The sequence below is a fragment of the Rhipicephalus microplus genome, chromosome 6, assembly GCF_043290135.1.
Source record: "Rhipicephalus microplus isolate Deutch F79 chromosome 6, USDA_Rmic, whole genome shotgun sequence".
In the NCBI taxonomy this organism is placed as follows: Eukaryota; Metazoa; Arthropoda; class Arachnida; order Ixodida; family Ixodidae; genus Rhipicephalus; species Rhipicephalus microplus.
Genome location: NC_134705.1, coordinates 13,433,692 through 13,456,021, shown reverse-complemented (window position 1 = coordinate 13,456,021; position 22,330 = coordinate 13,433,692). Strand labels below are relative to the sequence as shown.

The 22,330-nt window shown below is 45.0% G+C and overlaps 1 protein-coding gene across 11 annotated transcripts in view; it reads right to left on the bottom strand.

The window, feature by feature from the left end:
* Window positions 1-22,330, bottom strand: part of LOC119167714 (uncharacterized) — a 537,665-nt gene that overhangs the window by 446,140 nt on the left and 69,195 nt on the right. The gene's annotated exons all lie outside the window — the stretch shown is intronic.

Genomic DNA, 22,330 nt, shown 5'->3' with positions numbered 1-22,330 from the left:
AACAAAAACTTTTTCAATTATTGGCAAAAGTTATGATTTTTTAATTTTTATTAAAAATGGCAGTGTATTCCATAATGATATGGCTGCAAAATGATTGGTCTATTTGCCATAATTAGTTTGTACTTTAGGCAGAATGAAGTGGTTATGCTGCGCAAAACGAGTTGGGTTAGTATTTAGTAAAGATGATGAATGAATTGATGATAATAATAAATATTTATTGATTATTTGGAAAAGAATAGTGGCAAGATTGAATTTTACAAGAACGGCAACATCGAGAATTTTATTTCCTTGTAGCAACTGTTTAGCATTGTGGGTGAGTGAACTAAACGTGATTAATCAAACAGCCTGATTCTGAATGATTTGTAGTGGTTTTATGTGAGTCGTGTTCGCGTTACCCCATGAGGTTGTGCAGTAATCGATGTGTGAGGGCACAAAACGCGAAATAAAGTTAGAGCAAGACAGGAGGTGAAAAAAATTAATGTGCTCTGATGAGGATGAGTATTTCGTGAGATAACTTCTTTTTAAGATTTGTGACATGGTTTTGAAATTTCAAATGATGGTCAATATTTTTGCCTAAGTAAACACATTCTTCACTGATTGATATGTGGGGTTTAACATCCCAAAACCACTACATGATTATGACAGACGCAGTAGTGCAGGGCTCCGAAAATTCCGACCACCTGGGGTTCTTTAACGTGCACCCAAATCAGAGCCTACAACATTTCCGCCTGCATCGGAAATCAGCTGCCGCAGCCGGGATTCGATCCCGCGAACTGCGGGTCAGTAGCCGAGTACCTTAGCCACTATACCACTGCGGCGGGGCACACATTCTTCACTTGCCGGTAATGCGTGGTTATCAATAAAAATGGTCCCGATGCACAGTGGTGATTTATTTTGTGATAAGAACACAAGAAATTTAGTGTTCGAGGGATTAATAGTAAGTATACTGGTTTCACATCAATCTAACAAGTTGTGAAGGTCACTGTTAAGCTGGGTTACTACTACAGATAGATCTTCATTAGAATTAATATTTGTAGTGTCATCAGCATATATATGCACTTGCAGAAGGTAAGACATTCAGGCAGGTCAATAATATAAATTAAAGATAGTAAGGGACCCAAAATTGATCTCTGCGGTACAGCCAGATTAGTAATTTGAGGTTTAAAATAAGCATTGCATATATTGATAACTTGATACCTGTCTCGTAAGTAGTCGTGTAGCAGAAGTAAAGGAGGACCACTTATGCCAATACAGTCGAGTTTCAAGGTACACCCACTGGTGCATGAAGCCAGTGGGTGGACCTTGGAACACAGAAGGAGGCAAAAGACAACGAATGAGTGTTAACTACACTCAAGTTTCAATATATTCAACACAAATATACAGTTAAACCCACTTATAAGAATCCCTGATATAACGATTTATCATTTATAACGACCGCATTTCGGTGCCTTTATGATTTTTCTATGCTACCCATTGAAAATGCATTCACATATACAGCTGAACCCCTTTAAAAATGCATGTTCTGGGCGGTAAAAACGTGGCACATACAATGTGAAAAAAAAGCAAAATTATAACAGGCATTCTAACGCACATGAATTGCACTTGCGAGTGCATGCCTGTTTCATTATTGCCCCATTATACGGTTTTGGTTTATACTACCTTGTGCAAATGATGCCAAATGACCAAGAACTATAGAGATAATGTCAGAAACTTCCGATGCGATTACGCACACAACACCAACATTACAGTTTCTTATAGGACACATGTATAAATAGCGACACGCTTCACCAATTGTCAGTTGATCGACGGCCTCTGCTCAGTTCATCACAATCACTAGGAGTGTGTGTAGCGGTAATCTGATTTTTCGTTTGCCATCCACAAGTTCAGCCAAATAAAGTTTCATCTAAGAAAAAGCACTGCTTCAGGAAACATCACAAAAAACTGTGCCCATTTAGACAACGCTGAGGAACTATGCAATGAACGTGATAGGAAAGCACATTACAGTTCCAGCCCTCTCCAGCGCCATCACTTCCATGGGTACCAAAAAACCTACAGACTTTGGAAGTGTCATAAAGGGCGATCAGCAGCTGCTTGTTAACCGTCAGATTTAAACGTAAACATTTTGACAGCAATCTGTCTGGCTGGGTAGAAAAGTTTAGAAAATTGAAATTGCTCCAGCCACAGTTCAAAAAGAGCCCGACGTTTCGGGACCGACTCGGTCCCTTCCTCAGGGGGTGACTGTCTTGGTCATGGAAGTGTCGTCGCGTCGTGTTCTCTCACCACGGCTCCGGCTTTCCCTTTCCACCACGTTTCGGAGACCGTGAACGTACACCGAAGGCATTGTTCCCAGCGAGCGGTTCACGTTGGCAGGCGTATGCTGAATGTGCCAAGACTCGAGCAAGAGCCTCTTTCCCAAATTCCGTTCTGTTTCAATAACAGAAGCGCCGTCTAAGTCAATTTTATGGTCGTGCTTCTCGCAGTGCTCCGCCAGAGCGGAAGTGCACCGTAGCGCTCTGGCGGAGCACTGCGAGAAGCACGACCATAAAATTGACTTAGACGGCGCTTCTGTTATTGAAACAGAACGGAATTTGGGAAAGAGGCTCTTGCTCGAGTCTTGGCACATTCAGCATACGCCTGCCAACGTGAACCGCTCGCTGGGAACAATGCCTTCGGTGTACGTTCACGGTCTCCGAAACGTGGTGGAAAGGGAAAGCCGGAGCCGTGGTGAGAGAACACGACGCGACGACACTTCCATGACCAAGACAGTCACCCCCTGAGGAAGGGACCGAGTCGGTCCCGAAACGTCGGGCTCTTTTTGAACTGTGGCTGGAGCAATTTCAATTTTCTAAACCGTCAGATTTGTACATACATCCTTATCACAGTCATCTGCAGATATCTGCTTGGCTGTGTGTGCTTAAGCCATGTGGACAGCAGCACCAGCGTGATTGGTTCCTGGTGGCAATAACATGCATCAGGGGAACGGTGCGAGTTCACTGCGTAACGGGGTTTATTCCTTTGAGGGCCTTTTTGGCGCACCTGTATGGCATTTCCTGTATCTTTAAAGTGCACACCTTTTTTTACCATTTCTCTTGCTTGGCATGTGCTACCACACTTTAGGAACATGTGGAATTTTTTCATGTACAAACGTCTCTTAGCTGTATATTTTTCTTTTGCTTCGCAAAGCAATGCCAGCTACGTTTGTCCATCCAAGCACACCTGCACTGCATCTAATTTGAAATGCATGCCTTCATTGATTTTTCTTGCTTTTATGTGCCATGCTTAGGGATTACGTCGAATTCCTTTTACTTAATATTCCTCTGTTGTTTTAGATCTGAAAAACACTGTTATTGTTGCACACTTTTCCTCGTGCTTCTAGGAGTATAGTGCCATGTTGCTTGCAGCTATATTAAGACCCATGATTGCTGCGATAAATGGGACAGGCAACGATGATGTCCAGACTTCCCCAGTCTAAAAGCTTTAAACTCTTTCGATTGAGCAGAAAGAGGCAACGACAGAACAACATGCTGGCAACTGAAATGCTGTGCTTGATCTTCAGCCACAGTTGCAAGGTAAATATCGCCCCAGTAAGCACGTAGGCATTTTTTTTTTCCTTGCATGCTTAATTTTTGAGGCTGAACAATTTCAAACTGTGTGCACCTATCAATCTTAATCCAGCTCAATGAATCTGCTTGTCATGTGAAGAAGAAAACGCATCATTGGCAAGCAACATCGCCACCGCTTGAGTACTGAGTTCTGGACTTCTCTCGCTCGCCTCGTGCTAATCGTCACCGGCATCTGCTTGACCGTTGTCTGTCCCGACCATGTTTTCATCGTAGAGCCACCATCGCAACACACGCCAATAAACCCTTTTCAATTGGTGGAGGGTGCTGACATTCCCCGTCGCCTCAACCTGGGTGCTGCCATTCGCCGTCGCCTAAACCTGGAGCTGCGCAACCGAATGCTACCTCCCATCATGGCCACCAAGAACGCGCAACCTGGCTCTTCCACTCCATCCTCCAGCAACCCCGGCGTTCTTCGCCTGCGAGAGCCCAAGGTCTTTAGCAGAGGTGATGAGACCGACGTGGAAGACTGGTTCACTAACTACAAACTGGTGAGCGCAAACATCAAGTGGGATGACAAGGACAAGTTGACTAACGTCTTCTTTTACCTCGCTGACATGACCGAAAGGTGGAAATGTGGTATAACAACTTGCAGACGTTTTTGGCCGACCCGCTGCCCGCAAGTCCAGAGCCGAACAACGCTTGCGGACTCGCACACAGAAGCCATCGGAACCGTTCACCAGTTACATTGAAGACATTATTGGTCTTAGCAACCGCGTGAACATCGCCATGCCCGAGTTGGAGAAGATTCAGCACATCCTCAAAGGGATAAATGACGGCGCAGTTCAGATGCTCCTGGCCCGTAATCCTGCCACCGTTACGGAACTTGTCACTTTATGTCAAAGTTTCGACGAGTTGAGGAAGCAGCGCGTCCTGACTCTGCCATTTTCCTCACACGCTGACTCATTGTCCAGTCTTACTTCTATTCCCGATCATTCACCAACCCTGCAAGAGATTAAAGACTTTGTGCGTAAAGAAGTAGCTCGGCAACTGTCGATTCCCTTCACGCAGCAACCGCCGTCCTCTCGCCTGCCCTCACCCCTTCGCGACGTTATTGTAGAAGAGGTAGCTCAGGCTGTTTCCGTCGCTGCCCACCAGCAGCCTGTGGCCATGCCTGTTCCCCATGCGCCGGCTATGCAGCCTGTGACGGCGCCTCTTACGTATGCCCAGGTGGTACGCAGCAGACCCCGCCAGCAGCATTTGCCACCCATGTCATCACTTGCTCCCCTCTCTGTCCCTCTTTCGACACCTTGGGCCGCACCGCGAGTTGGCCATTCCTGGCGCACTCCTGACAACTGACTGATCTGCTACGCCTCCGGTACTCAGGGACACGTGGCACGATATTGTCGCCGTCGCTTCCAACCACTCCACTGCACTACTCAGCTGTTACCGTATGACCCACGGCCCATGCACCTACCTATCACCTATCCCTCACCGCAGTATGACTACACTAACCTTCCCCACTCTCCGTCACCCCAGCCTCCACCTCAGACTCACTCTCCCCACTCCCCGTCTCCTCGCAGGCGATCACTGTTCCCAATGCGTCCCAGACCCGTTTCCTTCAACCGGAAAAACAAAGCCGCAATTCCAGAGGCAAAAACTGCGCCATCGTTTAAATGCCCAAGTCCTCGCACTTCACCTGCTAACGTCGTCGCCATATCTGTCGATAGTGTTTCTACCTTTGCCCTCGTCGACACAGGTGTTGCCGTTTCTGTTATAGCCGCCCAGCTCTGCCGCTCCCTATGCAAAGTGACCGCGCCGTTCTCTAGACTATCACTTCGTACGGCTAGCGCACAACTAGTTCGACCTGTCGGCACCTGTAGGGCCCGCACACTCATCCAAGGCTCTATGTACGTTGTCGAGTTCATCGTCCTTTCGGTGTGCTAGCATGACGCTATCTTCGGGTGCGACTTTTTGTCACATCATCGTTCCGTCATCGACTGCGCACGCACTGAAGTTCAATTTTCACACATGTGTAACGAACCTTTGCACGAAACTCTTGAGCTGTCGCCAAAACTCGTCGAGCGCCAGGACACTGAAGTTCCGCCAGCCTCTTTTGCCGTTGCCCCTGTTTGCTGCGATGACCATAACAATGCTACGGTAATGTTTACACCTTCCGACATTTTCGTGCGCCGCAGAGCCCCTTCCTTGCCTTTCGCTACACTTGAAGTCACTGCTGGCCGAAGCAATATTTTCATCCACAACCCTCTTTCTGCTCCGCTTACGCTACTTGCCGGTGAATGAATCGGTCGAGTTGAGTACCTTGATCCTTCTTTATTCCTTAACATGCCAGACGAATCATGCAGTAGCACCTCAACTGAACTTTATGGCCTTTCCCCACTGAACTGCTCGTCGAGTGACATCTTCTCGAGTTGCATCGTCGACACCTTAAGTGCTTAAGAACGCGCAGAGCTTCTTAATCGCCTCCAGCACTTCACGAATTCATTCGACGTTTCTCAGCGACAATTGGGTCACACTTCCGCAGTGCACCACTACATTGACACCGGTTCGCACCAGCCATTGCGTCAAAGATCGTACTGTGTCTCTACTGCAGAACGTCACGTCATCATTGACCGGGTCGAGAGATGCTATGCCGTCACGTTATTCAACCATCGCACAGTCCTTGGGCATCTCCTGTCATTCTAGTTCGAAAGAATGGATCGATTAGATTTTGCGGCGGCTACCAGCGATTAAAGAAGGCTTTGCGGAAAGACGTCTATCCATTACCGCGCATCGACGCCGCTGCCCTTGACAGCCTCCAAGAAGCCGAATTCTTCTCCTCCTTAGACTTACGATCTGGTAACTGGCAGGTTCCTATGGCAGAAGCTGATCGCCACAAAACTGCGTTCATTACACCAGATGCCCTGTACGAATTTACCGTAATGCCTTTTGGGCTTTGTAATGCTCCTGCCACGTTTGAACGATTCATAGACAACACAATGCGTGGACTGAAGTGGTCTGTGTGTGTATGCTACTTCGACAACATTGTCGTTTTCTCTCCTAATTTTCCTACACATCTGCTTCGGCTCCTACTGGTTCTGATGTGTTTAACCGATGCTGGGCTCCAACTGAACCATAAAAAGTACCGCTTTGCCGCGCGAAAGCTGTCCATCTTGGGGCACATCGTGTCCAAACATGGTGTTCTACGTGACCCTGCAAAACTTCAAGCAGTCACTGAGTTCCCGAAACCTACTACACTGATAGAATTACGCAGTTTCGTGGGACCATGCTCGTACTTCCGGTGTTTCGTTCGAAATTTCGCGTCAATCATGTGACCACTAACCAACCTCCTACGCGGTGATGCAGACCTTTCATCCTGGTCTCCTGACTGTGACGTCGCGTTTGCCTAGCTCCGTAGTCTGCTAACATCTCCTCCCATTCTTCGGCATTTCGACCCAACAGCTGCAACAGAAGTTCACACAGACGCTAGCGGAGTTGGTCTTGGCGCTGTCCTCGCCCAACGCAAGCCGGGCTATTCAATTGGGTTCGGGTTTAGGTTTGGGTTTATTTCCAACACAAAAAGTTGGGGGTTCCCCAGGCAAAAAAGCTGTTGAGAAACAGCTTGAAGGAACCTGGGGGACCGTACAGGCAGCAACGAATAAAAAGTATAACTAATACGACATGATACAACTTATACAACTTGACAAGATATAATAGCATCGGTACATAGCAAAGTAAATATAAGGAGGTACAACAAAAATGCACAGATACAGCGAAATGAATGTAACAGGGAAATGCATCAGAAATTAAAATGCACCCATATAACTAGGATAACTGCACATACCGAAGATGCAAACGTTTGAACGTATAAAAAATGCAATTCAAGAACAGTGGTGCAGTGACAGTTAATGAGGTTATGCTGTAACAGTAGCACAGTCATTTAATAGGAAAAGTCTTATTTGTTTTTTAAATCTATGGAATGGGATATCAAAATTTATTTGTAAAGATACACGATTTATTAGTGCAGGTATCTGATAAGTGAGGGCTGACCTTCCGTAGTTCGTACGTGTTCTTGGTATTGGTGTCTGTGTATTACGTAGTGGATAACGTCTTGATGTTGCATGTGCCATGTCTATCAGATCATGTTTCTGTATGTGCAGGAGGAGTTATTGATAAGTGAGGGCTGACCTTCCGTAGTTCGTACGTGTTCTTGGTATTGGTGTCTGTGTATTACGTAGTGGATAACGTCTTGATGTTGCATGTGCCATGTCTATCAGATCATGTTTCTGTATGTGCAGGAGGAGTTTATAATCGTATGATTTGGTTGCTTTAAGCAAATTATACTTAACAAATAAAGGATTTGTGGGTAAGTCTTTTGGCTCACCAAAATAGTTCTCGAAAAGTCTGAGCACCTTCTTTTGCATTGTTTCCACTTTGTAGTAATTAGTAGTTTTTGTGGTACCCCAAACAAATGTGCAATAAGATAAGCCGGAGTAGAAATGCGCGTAATTTATCGCCTTTTTTAGATGTAAAGGAATTAAATGGGATAGTTTAAATATTATACCGACGGCTCTGCTTAGCTCTGAAGTGAGTTTATTGAAGTGTGTATTCCACGACATGCTTTCTTCAAACCATACGGCTGAAAATTTCTGACATTTTATGCGCTCTAAGACGGTGCCCTGATACGTTAGCGTAAGCTCCGTGTCACAGGGCTTATTAACGGGCTTAAAGAAGATGTAATTACATTTCTTTTTATTTAGGGATAGTTTATTAGCATGAAGCCAACCATCCAATTGAACAAGATATTCGTTTATCACTCTATGAAGCTGAGTGTGTGCGGTGAAAAAAAAGACGGTGTCGTCAGCGTACATTACTAACTTGGGAAAGTTAGGAATATTAAATAAGTCATTAACGCACAATATAAATAACAAGGGTCCCAGAAGCGACCCCTGGGGCACTCCTTGTTTTATCATGGTTGTAGGGGAGGTAACATCTCCAATTTTGACACACTGCTTTCTGCAAGAAAGATAATTCTTTAAAGATCTAGGGCGATGCCGCGAATGCCATAGTCATTTATTAAGTTTCGGTAGCAGAATGCGGTGATTAATGCAATCGAATGCTTTCCTTAGATCAATGAAAAGACCTACACTGTAGAGTTTGTTTTCAATGTCCTGTAGTATTTTATCTTTTACATGTAACAAAGCTAGCTCAGTGCTTTTCTTTTTATGGAAACCGTATTGTGCATCGTTTATGATTTGGTGCTTATTTATGAAATTAACAAGACACGTGTTGATGACATTTTCAAATACTTTAGATAACACAGGTAGCACGGAAATGGGCACGGCACGTGTTGATGACATTTTCAAATACTTTAGATAACACAGGTAGCACCGAAATGGGCACGGTGCCACCTGTGTAGTGGGCACGGCCGACCATCGACGAACATGTGGCTCAAACCGTTTTGCTACCTCGTGCAGGTCCTTGTTCATGGTCTGTCCGGATCAACGTTTCTGCAACTACCGAAGGCTAAAGCAATGAACCAGGCATATCTGCCTGACTTCGCCACGTGCACTTGGTTTCCAACTACGTCACTGTTGTCGCGACACTGCTGGTTCGACGCCTCACCTTCACTGTTTTGAAATGCGCCACTCGTGCCGCCACTTATGTTCCCCGTGACGTCGACGCACCAGTTAAAAAGACACCAGCTCCAGACCTACGCCTTTTGTGGGCACGGCAGACCATCGACGAACATGTGGCTCAAACCGTTTTGCTACCTCGTGCAGGTTAGTAACTGCTATAGCACCATTACGAGTGATTGTCGCGGTCTTTTGGTCTTGCCGTGCCCCCAACGCTGTGCTTTTATTGCTTATGATGTATACTGTGTATGTTTGTTGCTGTTGTGCGGTGACGTCGAGTCAAATCCCGGCCCCACTAACAGAGGTGGTGCTTCTGTCGAGTCGATGTTGAGGGAGCTGCTGTCTGGCCAGAAAAAGTTGACAGCGGATGTAACTGCACTCAGAGAACAACAGAATAACATTGAAAAAGTTATAGCTGATTGGGGAGCCAGATTCGTCGAATTGGAAAGACGAGCCTCACGCGTTGATCACCTTGAACGTACTGTAAAATTGCTAGAAGCGAAGTTGACTGATCTCGAGAATAGGAGCAGGCGATCCAATTTAGTAGTGCTTGGGATCCCTGAGGATATGGGTGAAACTGAAGCTATCCTTAAAAATAAGGTTCTTGAAGAAGTTTTCTCCAAGAAGCTTTCGGTTAATTGTAAATCTGTCGGCCGAATTCATCGCCTCGGTAACGCGGGTTGTGGAAGACCAGTCATCATTTACTTCCAGGATGTCACTGAAAAACAGCATATCTTAAAAAATGCTCATAAACTAAAGGGTACTCGAATATCAGTTCAGAACGATTATTCGTTCAATACACTAAGGAAACGTAAACTGCTGTGGGATAGCGCTAGAACTGATAGAGAGCAAGGCAAGAAAGTTAGCCTGCGTAACGATAAGCTGCGCATTAACAATGAACTTTTCACATGGGATGAAAGCAACAACTTGAGGGTCAAAATCGACGGTCGTCAAAACAGTACCAGAAATACTTGACTTTCCTCAGTGGAGGCCTCCTCTGAAATTAAAGAACTTCGAGTTTTCAACAATTATGCCCGTAGTGTTGTTAATAAATCAGAAAGCCTCGAGGCTACTATTTTAAGTTACAACCCTCATGTAGTTGTCATAACGAAAACTTGGCTGCATGATAATATTGAAGATGCAGTTGTGTTTCCTCCGTCGTACAGGGCGTATCGCCGTGACCGAAGTACTGGGGGGGCGGGGGGGCTGTTTTGTTAAAAAACACTATAGCCGCTACCCCATTACGACAGGCTGATAACTTAGAAACCGTGTCACTAAAGTTTTCTTGCTGGGATAAATCATTCTTACTTTTTGCCACTTATCGAGCACCTGACTCTCCCCCCGAATTCTTTCGCGATCTTTTTACGCACATGGCGTCTTTCGCAAACGATAAGGTTCTTCTTATAGGTGATTTTAATCTGCCAGATGTCGATTGGGAAAACGGGTTTTTTTTGCACCGCGAATAATTCACATTTACAATATTTGCATGACATCATCCTATCTCACAATCTGAATCAGATAGTTAAACAGCCAACGCGCACCTGTGGTATGTCAGCATCCATACTGGACCTTGTGTTTATTAGTGGTTCATTAGAAAACTTTTCTATATCGGTTGATCCAGGAATTTCTGATCACAACCTAGTATACTGTTTTTTTTTCTTTGAAGGTACCTAACACCAGTAAATGTAAAACGATAATGGTTAAAGATTTCTCTCGTGCCAGAGATGAAAGTGTCTTGGATTATTTGGAACTATGCCTTGATAATTTTCGAAGCAACAGTACTACTGTACTTTGGGATGAGTTGAAACAAATTATTGCTTACTGTCTTAGCAACTTTATTCCCAACAAAACTAAAAAAGCATCGAAAACTACTCCTTGGATAACGAGAAAAATCTTGCACCTCAAAAGGAAAGTAAAGCGCCTAAGGCGACGGTGGGCCTCCCGTGTAATTATTCACTAAATGCAAGATAAATTAAACCTTGAAGTACAGCTAGCTAAGCGCTGGTATTTCCAGCACACGTTGCCAAACTTCATTCGCACGGCACCCCAAAACTTTTGGTCTTTTATAAGCAGGAAAACAAACTCTATTGACCAAATCGTTCACGAAGGTCTTGTCGTCGTCGATAAGCAATGTATCGCAGAGCGCTTTAATCATTATTTTCAAAGTGTATTTTCTAGTTCTAATACCATTGTAAACCCAAATCGCTTACCATGCGACTCGAACACTGATATTGTATCACAACCAGGTGTGGTATCAATGTTACTGAACCTTAAAATTAAATCATCTCCAGGACCAGACAACATACCGAATGCCTTTCTGCGCAGATATGCTGAAGCGTTAGCCCCCTTTTTGGTAATCATTTTTCGTTCCTCGTTGTCGTCAGCTATTCTTCCTGCAGATTGGCTAACTGCGCGTGTCGTTCCCATTCCGAAAAAGAGCGACGCAGCACAAGTAACCAATTATCGACCCATTTTATTAACGTCCACGTGCTGCAAATTAGTTGAACATATTATTGCTAAAGAAATATCAAAGTTTCTAAATGATAACAATATACTTTCTCCTCACCAGCATGGTTTTCGCAAAGGGTTATTGACTGTAACACAATTAACGACAATTATTCACCACTTTGCTAGTACACTTGACAAGGCCACCGTGGCAACACACCCCAATGAACTCCTTTTCAGTCCTTCCTACTTAGCAACCTACAAATAAAAAATAGAGGCTTGAATAAGGTTACAGTTTCCTTCCTTTAAATGATATTGTCACAATGCCAAAATGGAGTTCTAAACAAAAGAACGACCACAAACATGTATGACGTCATCCTCAAGCATCTTCTGTACTTGCTTCCAAATCTCCTCGCGTTCTTTCGGAGCTACACGGTAAAGATTCTGCCGAATCGGTCACGTGTTGTCTTCAGTAATGATGCGGTGCTTGGTCAATGATGTTAACTGAACCTTTGATGTACACGAAAAGCAGTCTTCAAATTGGTGTATCAGTTCAAGCAGGCACTTCCTATGAGAGAGCGGCAGCATGGAGCAGATGTTCACCGACAAAGTTGTCGAGGCAGGGGCAGTCGGGTGGTCCGGTTGCAAGGCGAAACAATCACCGGTTTGATCTAAACTGTTGTAGCAGGCGATTGCGGTGCCCTTCTGGGCTTGACGGCACTCGATGCTGAAGTTTGTGAGGAGCACATCTGCCTGTCCATCAACAAGTGCCAGGACGCCTCTCGCGATAAGGAATGCCTTGCATGAGCAAAAGAGCGACTATGCCAGCCACCGGACACCGACACAAGGCAGCAGGATCTTGGTGGGAGTATCACATTGTCCGCTATTCGCAAACGACCGTGTGGTTCGTCACCGCTGTTGTCAACGTACGGATGTGCGCAAAACGTCACCATAAATTCAGGGATGTTCATACCAGGGCCATGACCTTTAAGAAAATCCATGCCTGAAATTAGCTCTTTAAAGCAGTCTGACAACAGGACAAAAGTGACGACGAAGCTAAAATCCCTGATGCGAAGTCGAGCGGTGCATTTACTTGTGGGAGTCATCAGCTGACCACCAGCACTCTTTATGTGCGGCCCTGCCCACGGTGTCTTCACCTTTCTAAGGTGGTCGGCAAGCTCTTGTCGCATGATCGAGAAGTCAGCACAAGTGTCAACCAGCATTGTGACGTGATGTCCGTCAATGAAAACGCCTAGTTCGGCACATCACACTTTATCCGCATTACTATTCGTCATCGTATTCGCCATTATATCCGCTTGCGGTGGTAGGGGAAACTTTTCAGTGTCTAGACAATTGGCAACCTCGCCCCCGGAGGTCAAGGCAGTTTCCCCGACGCGGGCTAGGCGAATGGCTTCTGGTGATGTCCACGTAGCTCTCATGGTTCAGGGAAGTGTAATGCGCAGGTGATGAAGATTGCCAGCGAAGCGGTGGAGTCGCTTGGCCAGTCGACAGTTGATCAATGTCGTCGGCACGACAGTCTTCAATGTGGAAAGAAGCGCGACGAGAAAAGTTGCCAAGCATGAAATCACCATGACGGCAATAGCGGAAAATGTGACCTGGTCCTCGGCAGCGGAAGCAAATAGGTCGATGGTCAGCCATGCGCCGTAAGTCAGTTCGGCGAACTGGTGGTCGTCTCACAGAATCCCGCTGCCACCAAGGCACAGATGCGGGTTGAGGCTGGAAAGGTGTCGCCTCAAATGACAGCACAACAGACCACATCAGCACAGCTCGGATGAGGCTCAGGATATGGCTAAGGTGGTGTAAAGGCTTGCCTGAACTCCTGGCAGACGATTTCAGCAACAAACGCAACATGCAGTTGAGTAGAAGGAGCACAGAGGGCCAAAGTTCCTCATGCAGTATTTCCCTGATCATATGTCGCAGGGAACTTTCGCAGACGGTTGTGTTCTGAGCTGCAGCACTTACTGCCGTGTAGCTCGGCAGGTGGTCGAAGTGTCGGTATCGTTGTTGCAGTGTGCGCTCCATGACAGTAGCCTCTTTTGAATTCGTCAACTGTTGTGGGCGGATTTTGTATGAGGCCCGCGAATACTGGTTCCTTAACGCCCCGCATTAGGCGACGCACCTTCTTCGCCTCGGGCATCTCAGGGTCGGCTCCTCAAAACAGACGAATCATACACTTTGCGTACATGGCGGCTGTTTCGTTGGGTTTTTGCCCGCGGGCCTCAATCAGTTGCAGTGCGCGATCCCGTCGGTCTGAGTTCAAGAATGTGTCGAGAAGCTTTCGACGGAAATCTTTCCAAAATTAGAAAGTAGTGTCGCAGTTCTCGTACCACGTGCGAGTGCTATCCGTGCAAGCGCTGTCCAATGCGAAATATGCACGGCCAAGTTTCTGTTGTCCGTTCCAGTGATTAGATACAGTAACCAGTTTGAACTGTTCAAGCCAGTCCTCGACATATTCACACTCTTCCCCACGGAAAATCAGGAACACGGGGACGTTCAAGAGCTACCTGTGAGAGAAGAGCTGTCTGCGATGGGAGCATAACTGTGGATGTGGTAGAAGCTGCCATGCTAAAAAAAGAGGCAGAACAGGTGCGGACTCGGGACTTAGGCCAAGTAGGCACCATCTTAAGGGGCGCACCGGAGTCGTGACTAGGGCCTGAGGCTCTGGACTAAGTGAACAGGTCCGAGCAAGGCTATCTTGCACCAGGTTGCAGTCTCCAGCACCTTCAGCAGTGTCACGACATCAAAGCAGAGGTCTTGCCGCAGAGATCATGATACCAAAAACAGGTGGTTCTTTTGTTTAATAAAACGCGCTAGCAAATTCTTCCTCGTACTTTCTATAGTCCTTCATGGCACATGCATAACTATCATAAACTTTCTTGCCGCAAGCGGGTGACAAAATTACACTGCAAGTGCTCAAAATGCTTTTCATGCTGATCAGGAATCAAATGAGAAAACGCACAAAAAAACATTGCACCAGTCTTTTTTTTGTTTATGTGTAAGATGAAATAAAGTTTCGTGTAATTCACTGCTCAATTTCTTTTTCTTTTTTTTTTTGTCAAGTTTTTCTACTTTCTGGTTTTTTCATTTACTTCTGGTGGTCCCTTCAAGTGGTTTCTCTACTTGTAGAGCTTTAGAGTGCTTTAGAGGATGCCAGGCACCTTGCACGATTTTCTGAAGTTTTTGTACCGCTTAAGCTGATTGCACTGATGCAAACGTTTACTTTTCTTGTTTCAAGAGGCACCCAAGGTCTTAAGGGGGCAGACTGGTCTTTGGAACCAAAGAGTGAAAAAAGAAATTTCATTTTTTAAAATTGACATATTTGGTTTTTTGCAACCATTTTTCTATCTCTCTGCAAATTTTCACACACCACGAAGGGGTAATTTTTTTTGTAATGTCATTCTAACTGTCCAGATTCTTGATGCAGTTAGCATGCAAAACCTGCTAAAAAATCAGGAACCGACTTCGAAGCTACTTTGTAATTTGCCAGCACCTGTGTTAGAACCTCCGCCACGAATTTATGAGCACCTATATGAGGATTGGAAAACATGCGCACCGTGATTGTTGCTTTTTGAAGAAGCTGTGTGTTTTCAGTTTTTTTTTTTCATTTTTCTCAAAAAAAGTATAATTACTTTTGCAATGAAAACATGTGTGTGTGTAGAATGCAAGTATAGGAGCAGAATTCAGAGCGCAAGCCTTTTCAATTACTACTCATCAAGATTTTAACACAATTCTAACTGCTTTTGAGAATGGATAGTTCGTTTTGCTGTAAAATAACCAAGGCAAAAAAACAAAAACCCTCGCATACTTTCAAACTATAGCCATGAGTCTACGTTGGCTTATCTTAAATAGCACTTCTAATTAATCACTGTTTTTTATAACAGCCTTAAACAATAAGGGGTGAACTTAAGTTATCTCAGGAACAAGATGAGTTACCGAAAATTTATTTAAATATTTGAATTCAGCAGAAAAAAAACTTCATAATCCTGTGCAGCTTGATCAAGATCACTAAAGAAATAAACAAAAAAATGTCTAAGACCATAACCGAGTGTAGGAACAGCGCAACCTAGAAGTAGTTACTTCGTAACTACGAAAGCGAAAAAACAAGGACAGAAAAGAGCGCTGACTTTCAACAAAGATTTAATATCGGAGTGGTGTACATATATAGGCGAAAAAAAAAAAAGAAAATTGGGCATGCGTAGAAGGGTGCAGGAACAACCACTGCAATACAATGTCAGCAAAACTCTTCTCTCTTGATAAATGAGCTGAAAACAAATACACATGTAGCTTAAAAAAGATCTATATACGCAATCTATTTTTGCAACAATGCAACCGATGGGCAACTTACACATTTACCGTCAAACTTATTCATTTGATAAGCTTCAATTATCTCACGCGTGGCCTGCCAGTTGTGCTTACTTAATATCTCGCAACGCTCAAAAGCTGGCACGCAGCCGCAGTTTCGGCAGTGGATTCCGAGGTGTCCTTGAACTACATTGTGCACATTATTATTGTGCTCTCTTAAACGATCATTGAGGCATCTACCGGTTTGCCCTATGTATACCATTCCGCACAATAGCGGAATAAGACAAACGACACAGAGAACACAGGGTACAAAGTGCGTTCTGTGTTTCACAGTGCATCTTCCTCTAATAGCAGCTGGATTATTCACCTGCTTACAAGGCTTTGCAAGCTTTTCTGGGGCGGAAAATACAACAGTGACACCAGCGCGTTTAACTATTTTTTTCAGACGATGCGACACGTTATGCAGATAAAGAACTGCAACACAACTTATGGAAACTGACGCGTTTTGAGGCTGAGATCGCCCTCCTTGATTTATAATTTGCTTTAAAAGTTTTTCCGCAACAGCAGAAATCAGGGTGCTCGAGCAACCAGTGCTTAAGAGGCGCTCTACCTGTGCTTTAAAACTGCATTGCATTGAGTGCGGGTATGACCTCTTAAGAGCGTTTACCAGGCAAACAATAATGACACCACTTTTCACCAATTTTGAACGAGCTGAGTGGAAAGGTAAAAGGCATTTACCACTTCTCGGTGAAAACAGCCAGCACAAATGATTGCTTCTAAGACACAGAGTGTTAGGTCTAAGAACTTAATCGAATTCCCAGATGGTAGCTCATGTGTAAGTTCAAGAGGATACAAGTGCTTCTTAAACAAATCTAGAAGACTAACGACAACTTTAAAACCAGTACCCAAACAATCAACAAATACAATGAAATCTTCAACAAACCTACAGACCTTCACAACATGAGACAAGTCAAGATCTTTTTGAATGTGGCGATCCATATGCGCGAGAAAGATGTCACTCAAGACTGGTGCATTTTTCGCCCCTGAAAAGCTTGCAAAGTTTTGTAAGCTGGTGAATAATCCACTTGCTTATTAGAGGAAGATGCACTGTGAAACACAGAACGTGCTTTGTACCTTGTGTTATTGGTGTCGTATTTCTTATTCCGCTATCGTGAAATGGTATACATAGGGCAAACCAGAAAGTGCCTGAATGACCGTTTAAGAGAACACAATAATAATGTGCACAATGTAGTTCAAGGACACCTTGGAATTTTCGAGCGTTGCGAGGTATTAAGCAAGCACAACTCTCAGGCCACGTGTGAGATAATTGAAGCTTATCAAATAATTAAGTATGATGGTAAATGAGTAAGTAGCCCATCGGTTGCATTGTTGATTGATTGATATCTGGGGTTTAACGTCCCAAAACCACCATATGATTATGAGAGACGCCGTAGTGGAGGGCTCCGGAAATTTCGACCACCTGGGGTTCTTTAACGTGCACCCAAATCTGAGCACACGGGCCTACACCATTTCCGCCTCCATCGGAAATGCAGCCGCCGCAGCCGGGATAAGGAAGCCATCTCAACCCACGAGATACGAGTAATGTTATATAACTCCTCCCAGTTGGCTCTGTCAAGTTTCCACCGAGGAGCCGGTGGTGGAAATTGCTCTTGTTTATGTGTTTTAAGGAGTATTGGGAAGTGGTCACTCCCATACGAGTTTTTAATCACTTCCCAGTTAAAATCAAGCAAAATTGATGGAGATATGCTAAGATCGATTGATGAATAAGATTTTTTCGCAAGGCTAGAAAACCTGGGTTCTTTTTTATACAGTAAACATGTTCCGGTGGAAAAGAAATTCTCAATGAAGCGGCCCTGCGCGTCGATGCGAGAGTTCCCTCGCAAGCTGCTGTGAGCATTAAAATCGCCGAGCACGACGTAAGGCTCAGGCAACACATAAATAAATGACTGAAATTCGTGTTTGTGTAGCTGGTAGTGTGGGGTATCTATATCGAGTATATTGTGATGAATTTGTTTCCAATAATAGCTCGAGCGACTACTGCTTCCAGTGCCATTCAGAGCGGAAAGTGTTGACATGGTAAGTTTTTGTCATGCATAATTGCAACACCACCAGATGATGCAAGAGCACCCTGGCGGTTTTTTCGAAAGATAACATATTGGCTGAGAAAATTTCTGTGTTTAGGGCTTAGATGTGTTTCCTGAGAATACAGCACCTTTGTTTGGACAGAATTTGCTAAAAAGTTTGCGTACGTCGTCAAGATTGCGTATGAGTCCTCCAGCATTCCATTGTAATATGGTGTTGAGTTTGATTGAGTGTGTGTGCTGTGCGTCACTAAAGGAAAGTGATTTATTTTACAGGGCCTTTGGCAGGTCCTGCAATTGAATTTTTTGTCTTTTTTGGAGCGGTCGAAGGGGTCTCTCCACTCCTTAGGCGCATCATGCGCCGATGGTCTAGCGGTGTCTATCCCCTCTGGAGAAGCGCCAAACAGTCGCGCGCATTGGGTTGGCTTCGCCACGGTGGACGAAGCCTTCGACCCCACTGGGCCAGAGGTCGAGGCGACCTCTTTAGTTTGTGTGGTGCCCAGGCTGCTGACAGGGTTCATAGAGGCCTTCGGTGGGGCCGTGTTCAGGGAGGACGGAACAGCCAAGGCTGCTTCTGCCGTGGGGTCTTGTGGTGTTGGCTTCGGCACGCTAGGTGCGGTCCGAGGCATCGCTGAAAACCATAGTAGTGGCGACCCCCTTTCGCACTACTTTGGCGTATGATGCGTTCCCTGCGAAATGCCGGAAAACATGCCGTCTGGCTTCCCGAAAGCTTATGTTCAGTTTGAACTTCGTAATTATTTTTTTCACCTCTTCCAGGCCACGCATGACCTGGAAAATGTGGGATGATCACCCTCACAGTTGGCACAGTGAACTTGTGAGTTACACTCATCGTTTGTAGAATGTCCCGTGGTGCCGCATTTTGCGCATCTGAACTGCCCCTCGACAGCTCTGAGTGCCATGACCAAAGCGCTGGCACTTGAAGTAGCGCCGCAAATTAGGAATGTATGGCCTCACTGGCAGTTTAAGATAGCCTGTTACAATTTCTGCGGGAAGTTTTGTCAATCCAAAAGTAAGTACAAATATGTTTCGTTGGGATTTCCTTGTTCTCTTTTCGCATTTTAATGCGCTGCACCTGGATGACGTTCTCGTCTTTCCAGCCTACCAAAAATTCCTCATCTGATAGTTCCGTAAGGTCCCCATCTGATATGACACCCTTTACAGTGTTCTGTGGGATGTAACGGTGATAGGGTGATCACCGAATGCTGTTAGTTTGTGTAGTGGCTCACGCTGTTCATAGTCTTTCAGTTCAAGAAGGAGGTCACCATTGGCGGTTTTGGGGGCTTTGTAGCTTGCACCCATGATTTTCATCAGACACTTTTACACTAGGAAAGGTGAAATGTTTTTAGTCTTCTTTTCTGTGCTGTCACAATGAACTATGTAATACTTGCGGAAGTTGTCTTTCTTTGTCGAGAGCAGTTCGGTGCGTCACCTCTTTGAGGAGGCAATCAGTTGTAGGCGATCCCATGAATAATGTTGTTTATTCAGCAGCTAGAAGATTTCATGAATAATGTTGTTTATTCAGTAGCCATGTCAGCCGTCCCCCACGAAGCCCAACTAGGGGACGCTACGAGACGCGACGGAAACGTGAGCGCCAGCCATACATGGCCATTATAACCAAACATAACTTCCCAAGGTTGAGCAACTACACAAGGTTAACACCCGCCACGTGGAAATTTGGAAGTAAACAGAAGAAAGAAGATGACAGGACAGATAAAAAGTGAGAGAAAGACATAGATTTAGAGAGAAAGGGACAGGAAAAGCCGACCGCCGATTTTCCCTGGGTGAGTCAGTCCAGGGGTGGCGTCTACATGAAGCCGAGGCCAAAGAGGTGTGTTTCCTCCGCAGGGAGGCCTCACAGATCCAATCACCCAGCATAGACTCAACCCCCAGGATCCCTTTTTACTCGAACCTTTCTGTTCCTGTGGTGTCGCTACGCACCAAACGCCTGCTTGCGCAGATGCCCCTGCAGGGAAATCAAACAATGTAATTCACGATTCACTTATGTGTTTAGTTTGTGTGATATCAGTTTAGTTTTGACTCTTACAAATAAGCTTGTAGAACAAGACTTGCAATGACATGTAATGGTTATTTCAAGTGATTTCACATGCCTGTCATTATACTAAACATTTAGAAGTGGAGTTTCAATCCGTGAGTGCCATATGTGAGCAATGGTTCTTAATGTCTGTTGTTGTGCACAGGTAGCAATATTCATCCGGTCGTCAAGGCTGAGAAAGTCGAATGAGACAAGTTTCCTGCAGTACAGTGGGTAGCTTCAAGATGTCAGCAGTAGAAATTGAGAGCTAGGCAGAACCAAAATGTAAGCAAGGTGCCTACAGCATAAGGACCGGGTCGGGGTTGCTGGGGAGCCACTTAGTCAATGCTTGGTGAAACACGGGAACTTTGCAATGCCATCACTGTGCTGAGTCTCATTTGAAACTTTACTGTGCTAGTTCACCTAACAGAAGAACGGTGTATAAGCAATGCATCTGCACCTGTGACATGTGTATGAGCAATGAATGCAGAACAGAGTTTATTAGCATGCTACCTCAATTAACATCTGCATGTATGAACAGCAGCGGTCTTATGCCCGTATTCAAACTTGCAGGGCATGGGCAGATGCACCAGCAAGGACACTGCTGGTTCAGCTTCTCTTCAATGAAAGAAATCAACATTAATTCATCCGGCAGAATGCTACCTGAGCATTGAACTATCCTGGTAAAGACGTTTGGCACATCCACTCATCCATTCTCAGGAAGACACAACTTCTGGTGACCACGACGTTTTAGATTGTAATGCTCCCCATAACCAACACCTTCATAGTAAGACCATAATAAAGGCTCTAGAAGTGCAAGACATTAATGTGACAGTCTGCTTATTATTGTAGAGGTCCTCACCGTAATGCCAAGAGAGTGCATGCATCCCCTGCTGATACATGCCATGACTTTTCGGGAGGATGGGATTTCCACTGGCTTGAACAACTTCTAGGATGCTGCTACTACCCATATAATGCACTTATCACTTTATATTAAGGTACAGGATGCCCATCCATTTAGTTGGACCAAGTAGCATTCTCACAATAAAACAAAGCCTCTATCAAGTTAATGATAATGTTAACCTGCACAAAGTTCTGGATATCACTGAAGGGAAAGTGTCAGCATTAGGGCTCACTGATGGTCTACTAAGTTATTGAATGAGGTTGCCAATGCATGAAAAACGTACTGCTGCCATGTGCCAGAACTGGGACTTGAATACAGGCAAACACTACAAAAGGAATCTAGAGAACAAAGAAGGGGAATTTCAGAGCCATGAGAAAACTGATGAGGAAATTCCAACAAGAGGAGCTCTGACTGTGTGTGAGAATGCAACCACCAGCATGCTGAAGTTCCCTGTGGTCAAAAAGTGGACTGCATTTGCACACCTGTGCAACGATTGTTGACAATACGTAACACCATGGCCAACCACAGTTAAGTGTGCTCCAGATTGAAACCCAAGGACAAGTTCGAGCACATCAATTCACAGATACTTTAGCCTGCAAATGTACAGGCACCATCCTTCCAGTATGAAAGTCTGCCGAAAGCTGGTCAGCAAATAAATGCCAGCGTTCAGAGAAACACATGCCCAAATAGTGTACTACATAGCCAGCACAGTGCACCTACAAGGCAATGCCTTGGCAGATGCAGCAAGCACAGACCACGAGCGAGCACAATGCAGCATCTCGTACATTCTTTTCCCATGCACCAGTGCTTCCTAACACTAACTGTTCTAGGCAAGCAAATGCTTTTTTTTTTTTTTCAAAGCTTTACTTTATACCAGTTTTTTTTTTTTTTTTCCAATTACAAATGCACAGAAAAATGCTTTTTCAAATTAGGTTCAGGTTTTTCTTTTTTTTGCTCGTCCCGATCCATGGCTGCAGAAATGGAGGTAGTAGAAAAGAAAATACCTACCATAATTACTCGAATCTAACGCGCACCTTTTTTCCGGTTAAGCGAGTTCATAAATCGCATGCGCGTTAGAATCAAGTAGGAACAAAAAAAATTACGGTCAATCTATTGCCATCGGCAAATCCAAAATGGCCGCCCCCTACGTGCGGCGGCATGGCGCGTCGGCCATTTGTGCCTGTGTGTTTCCCATGTGTGGCACTTCGTACGCGTGCTGAGGAGTTCGTCATCTAGTAGTGCATTAGCATCGACGGCGTGGAAGGGCCGACTCCAAGAACTCGAGTGCACCCGGTGCCGCTTTTAAA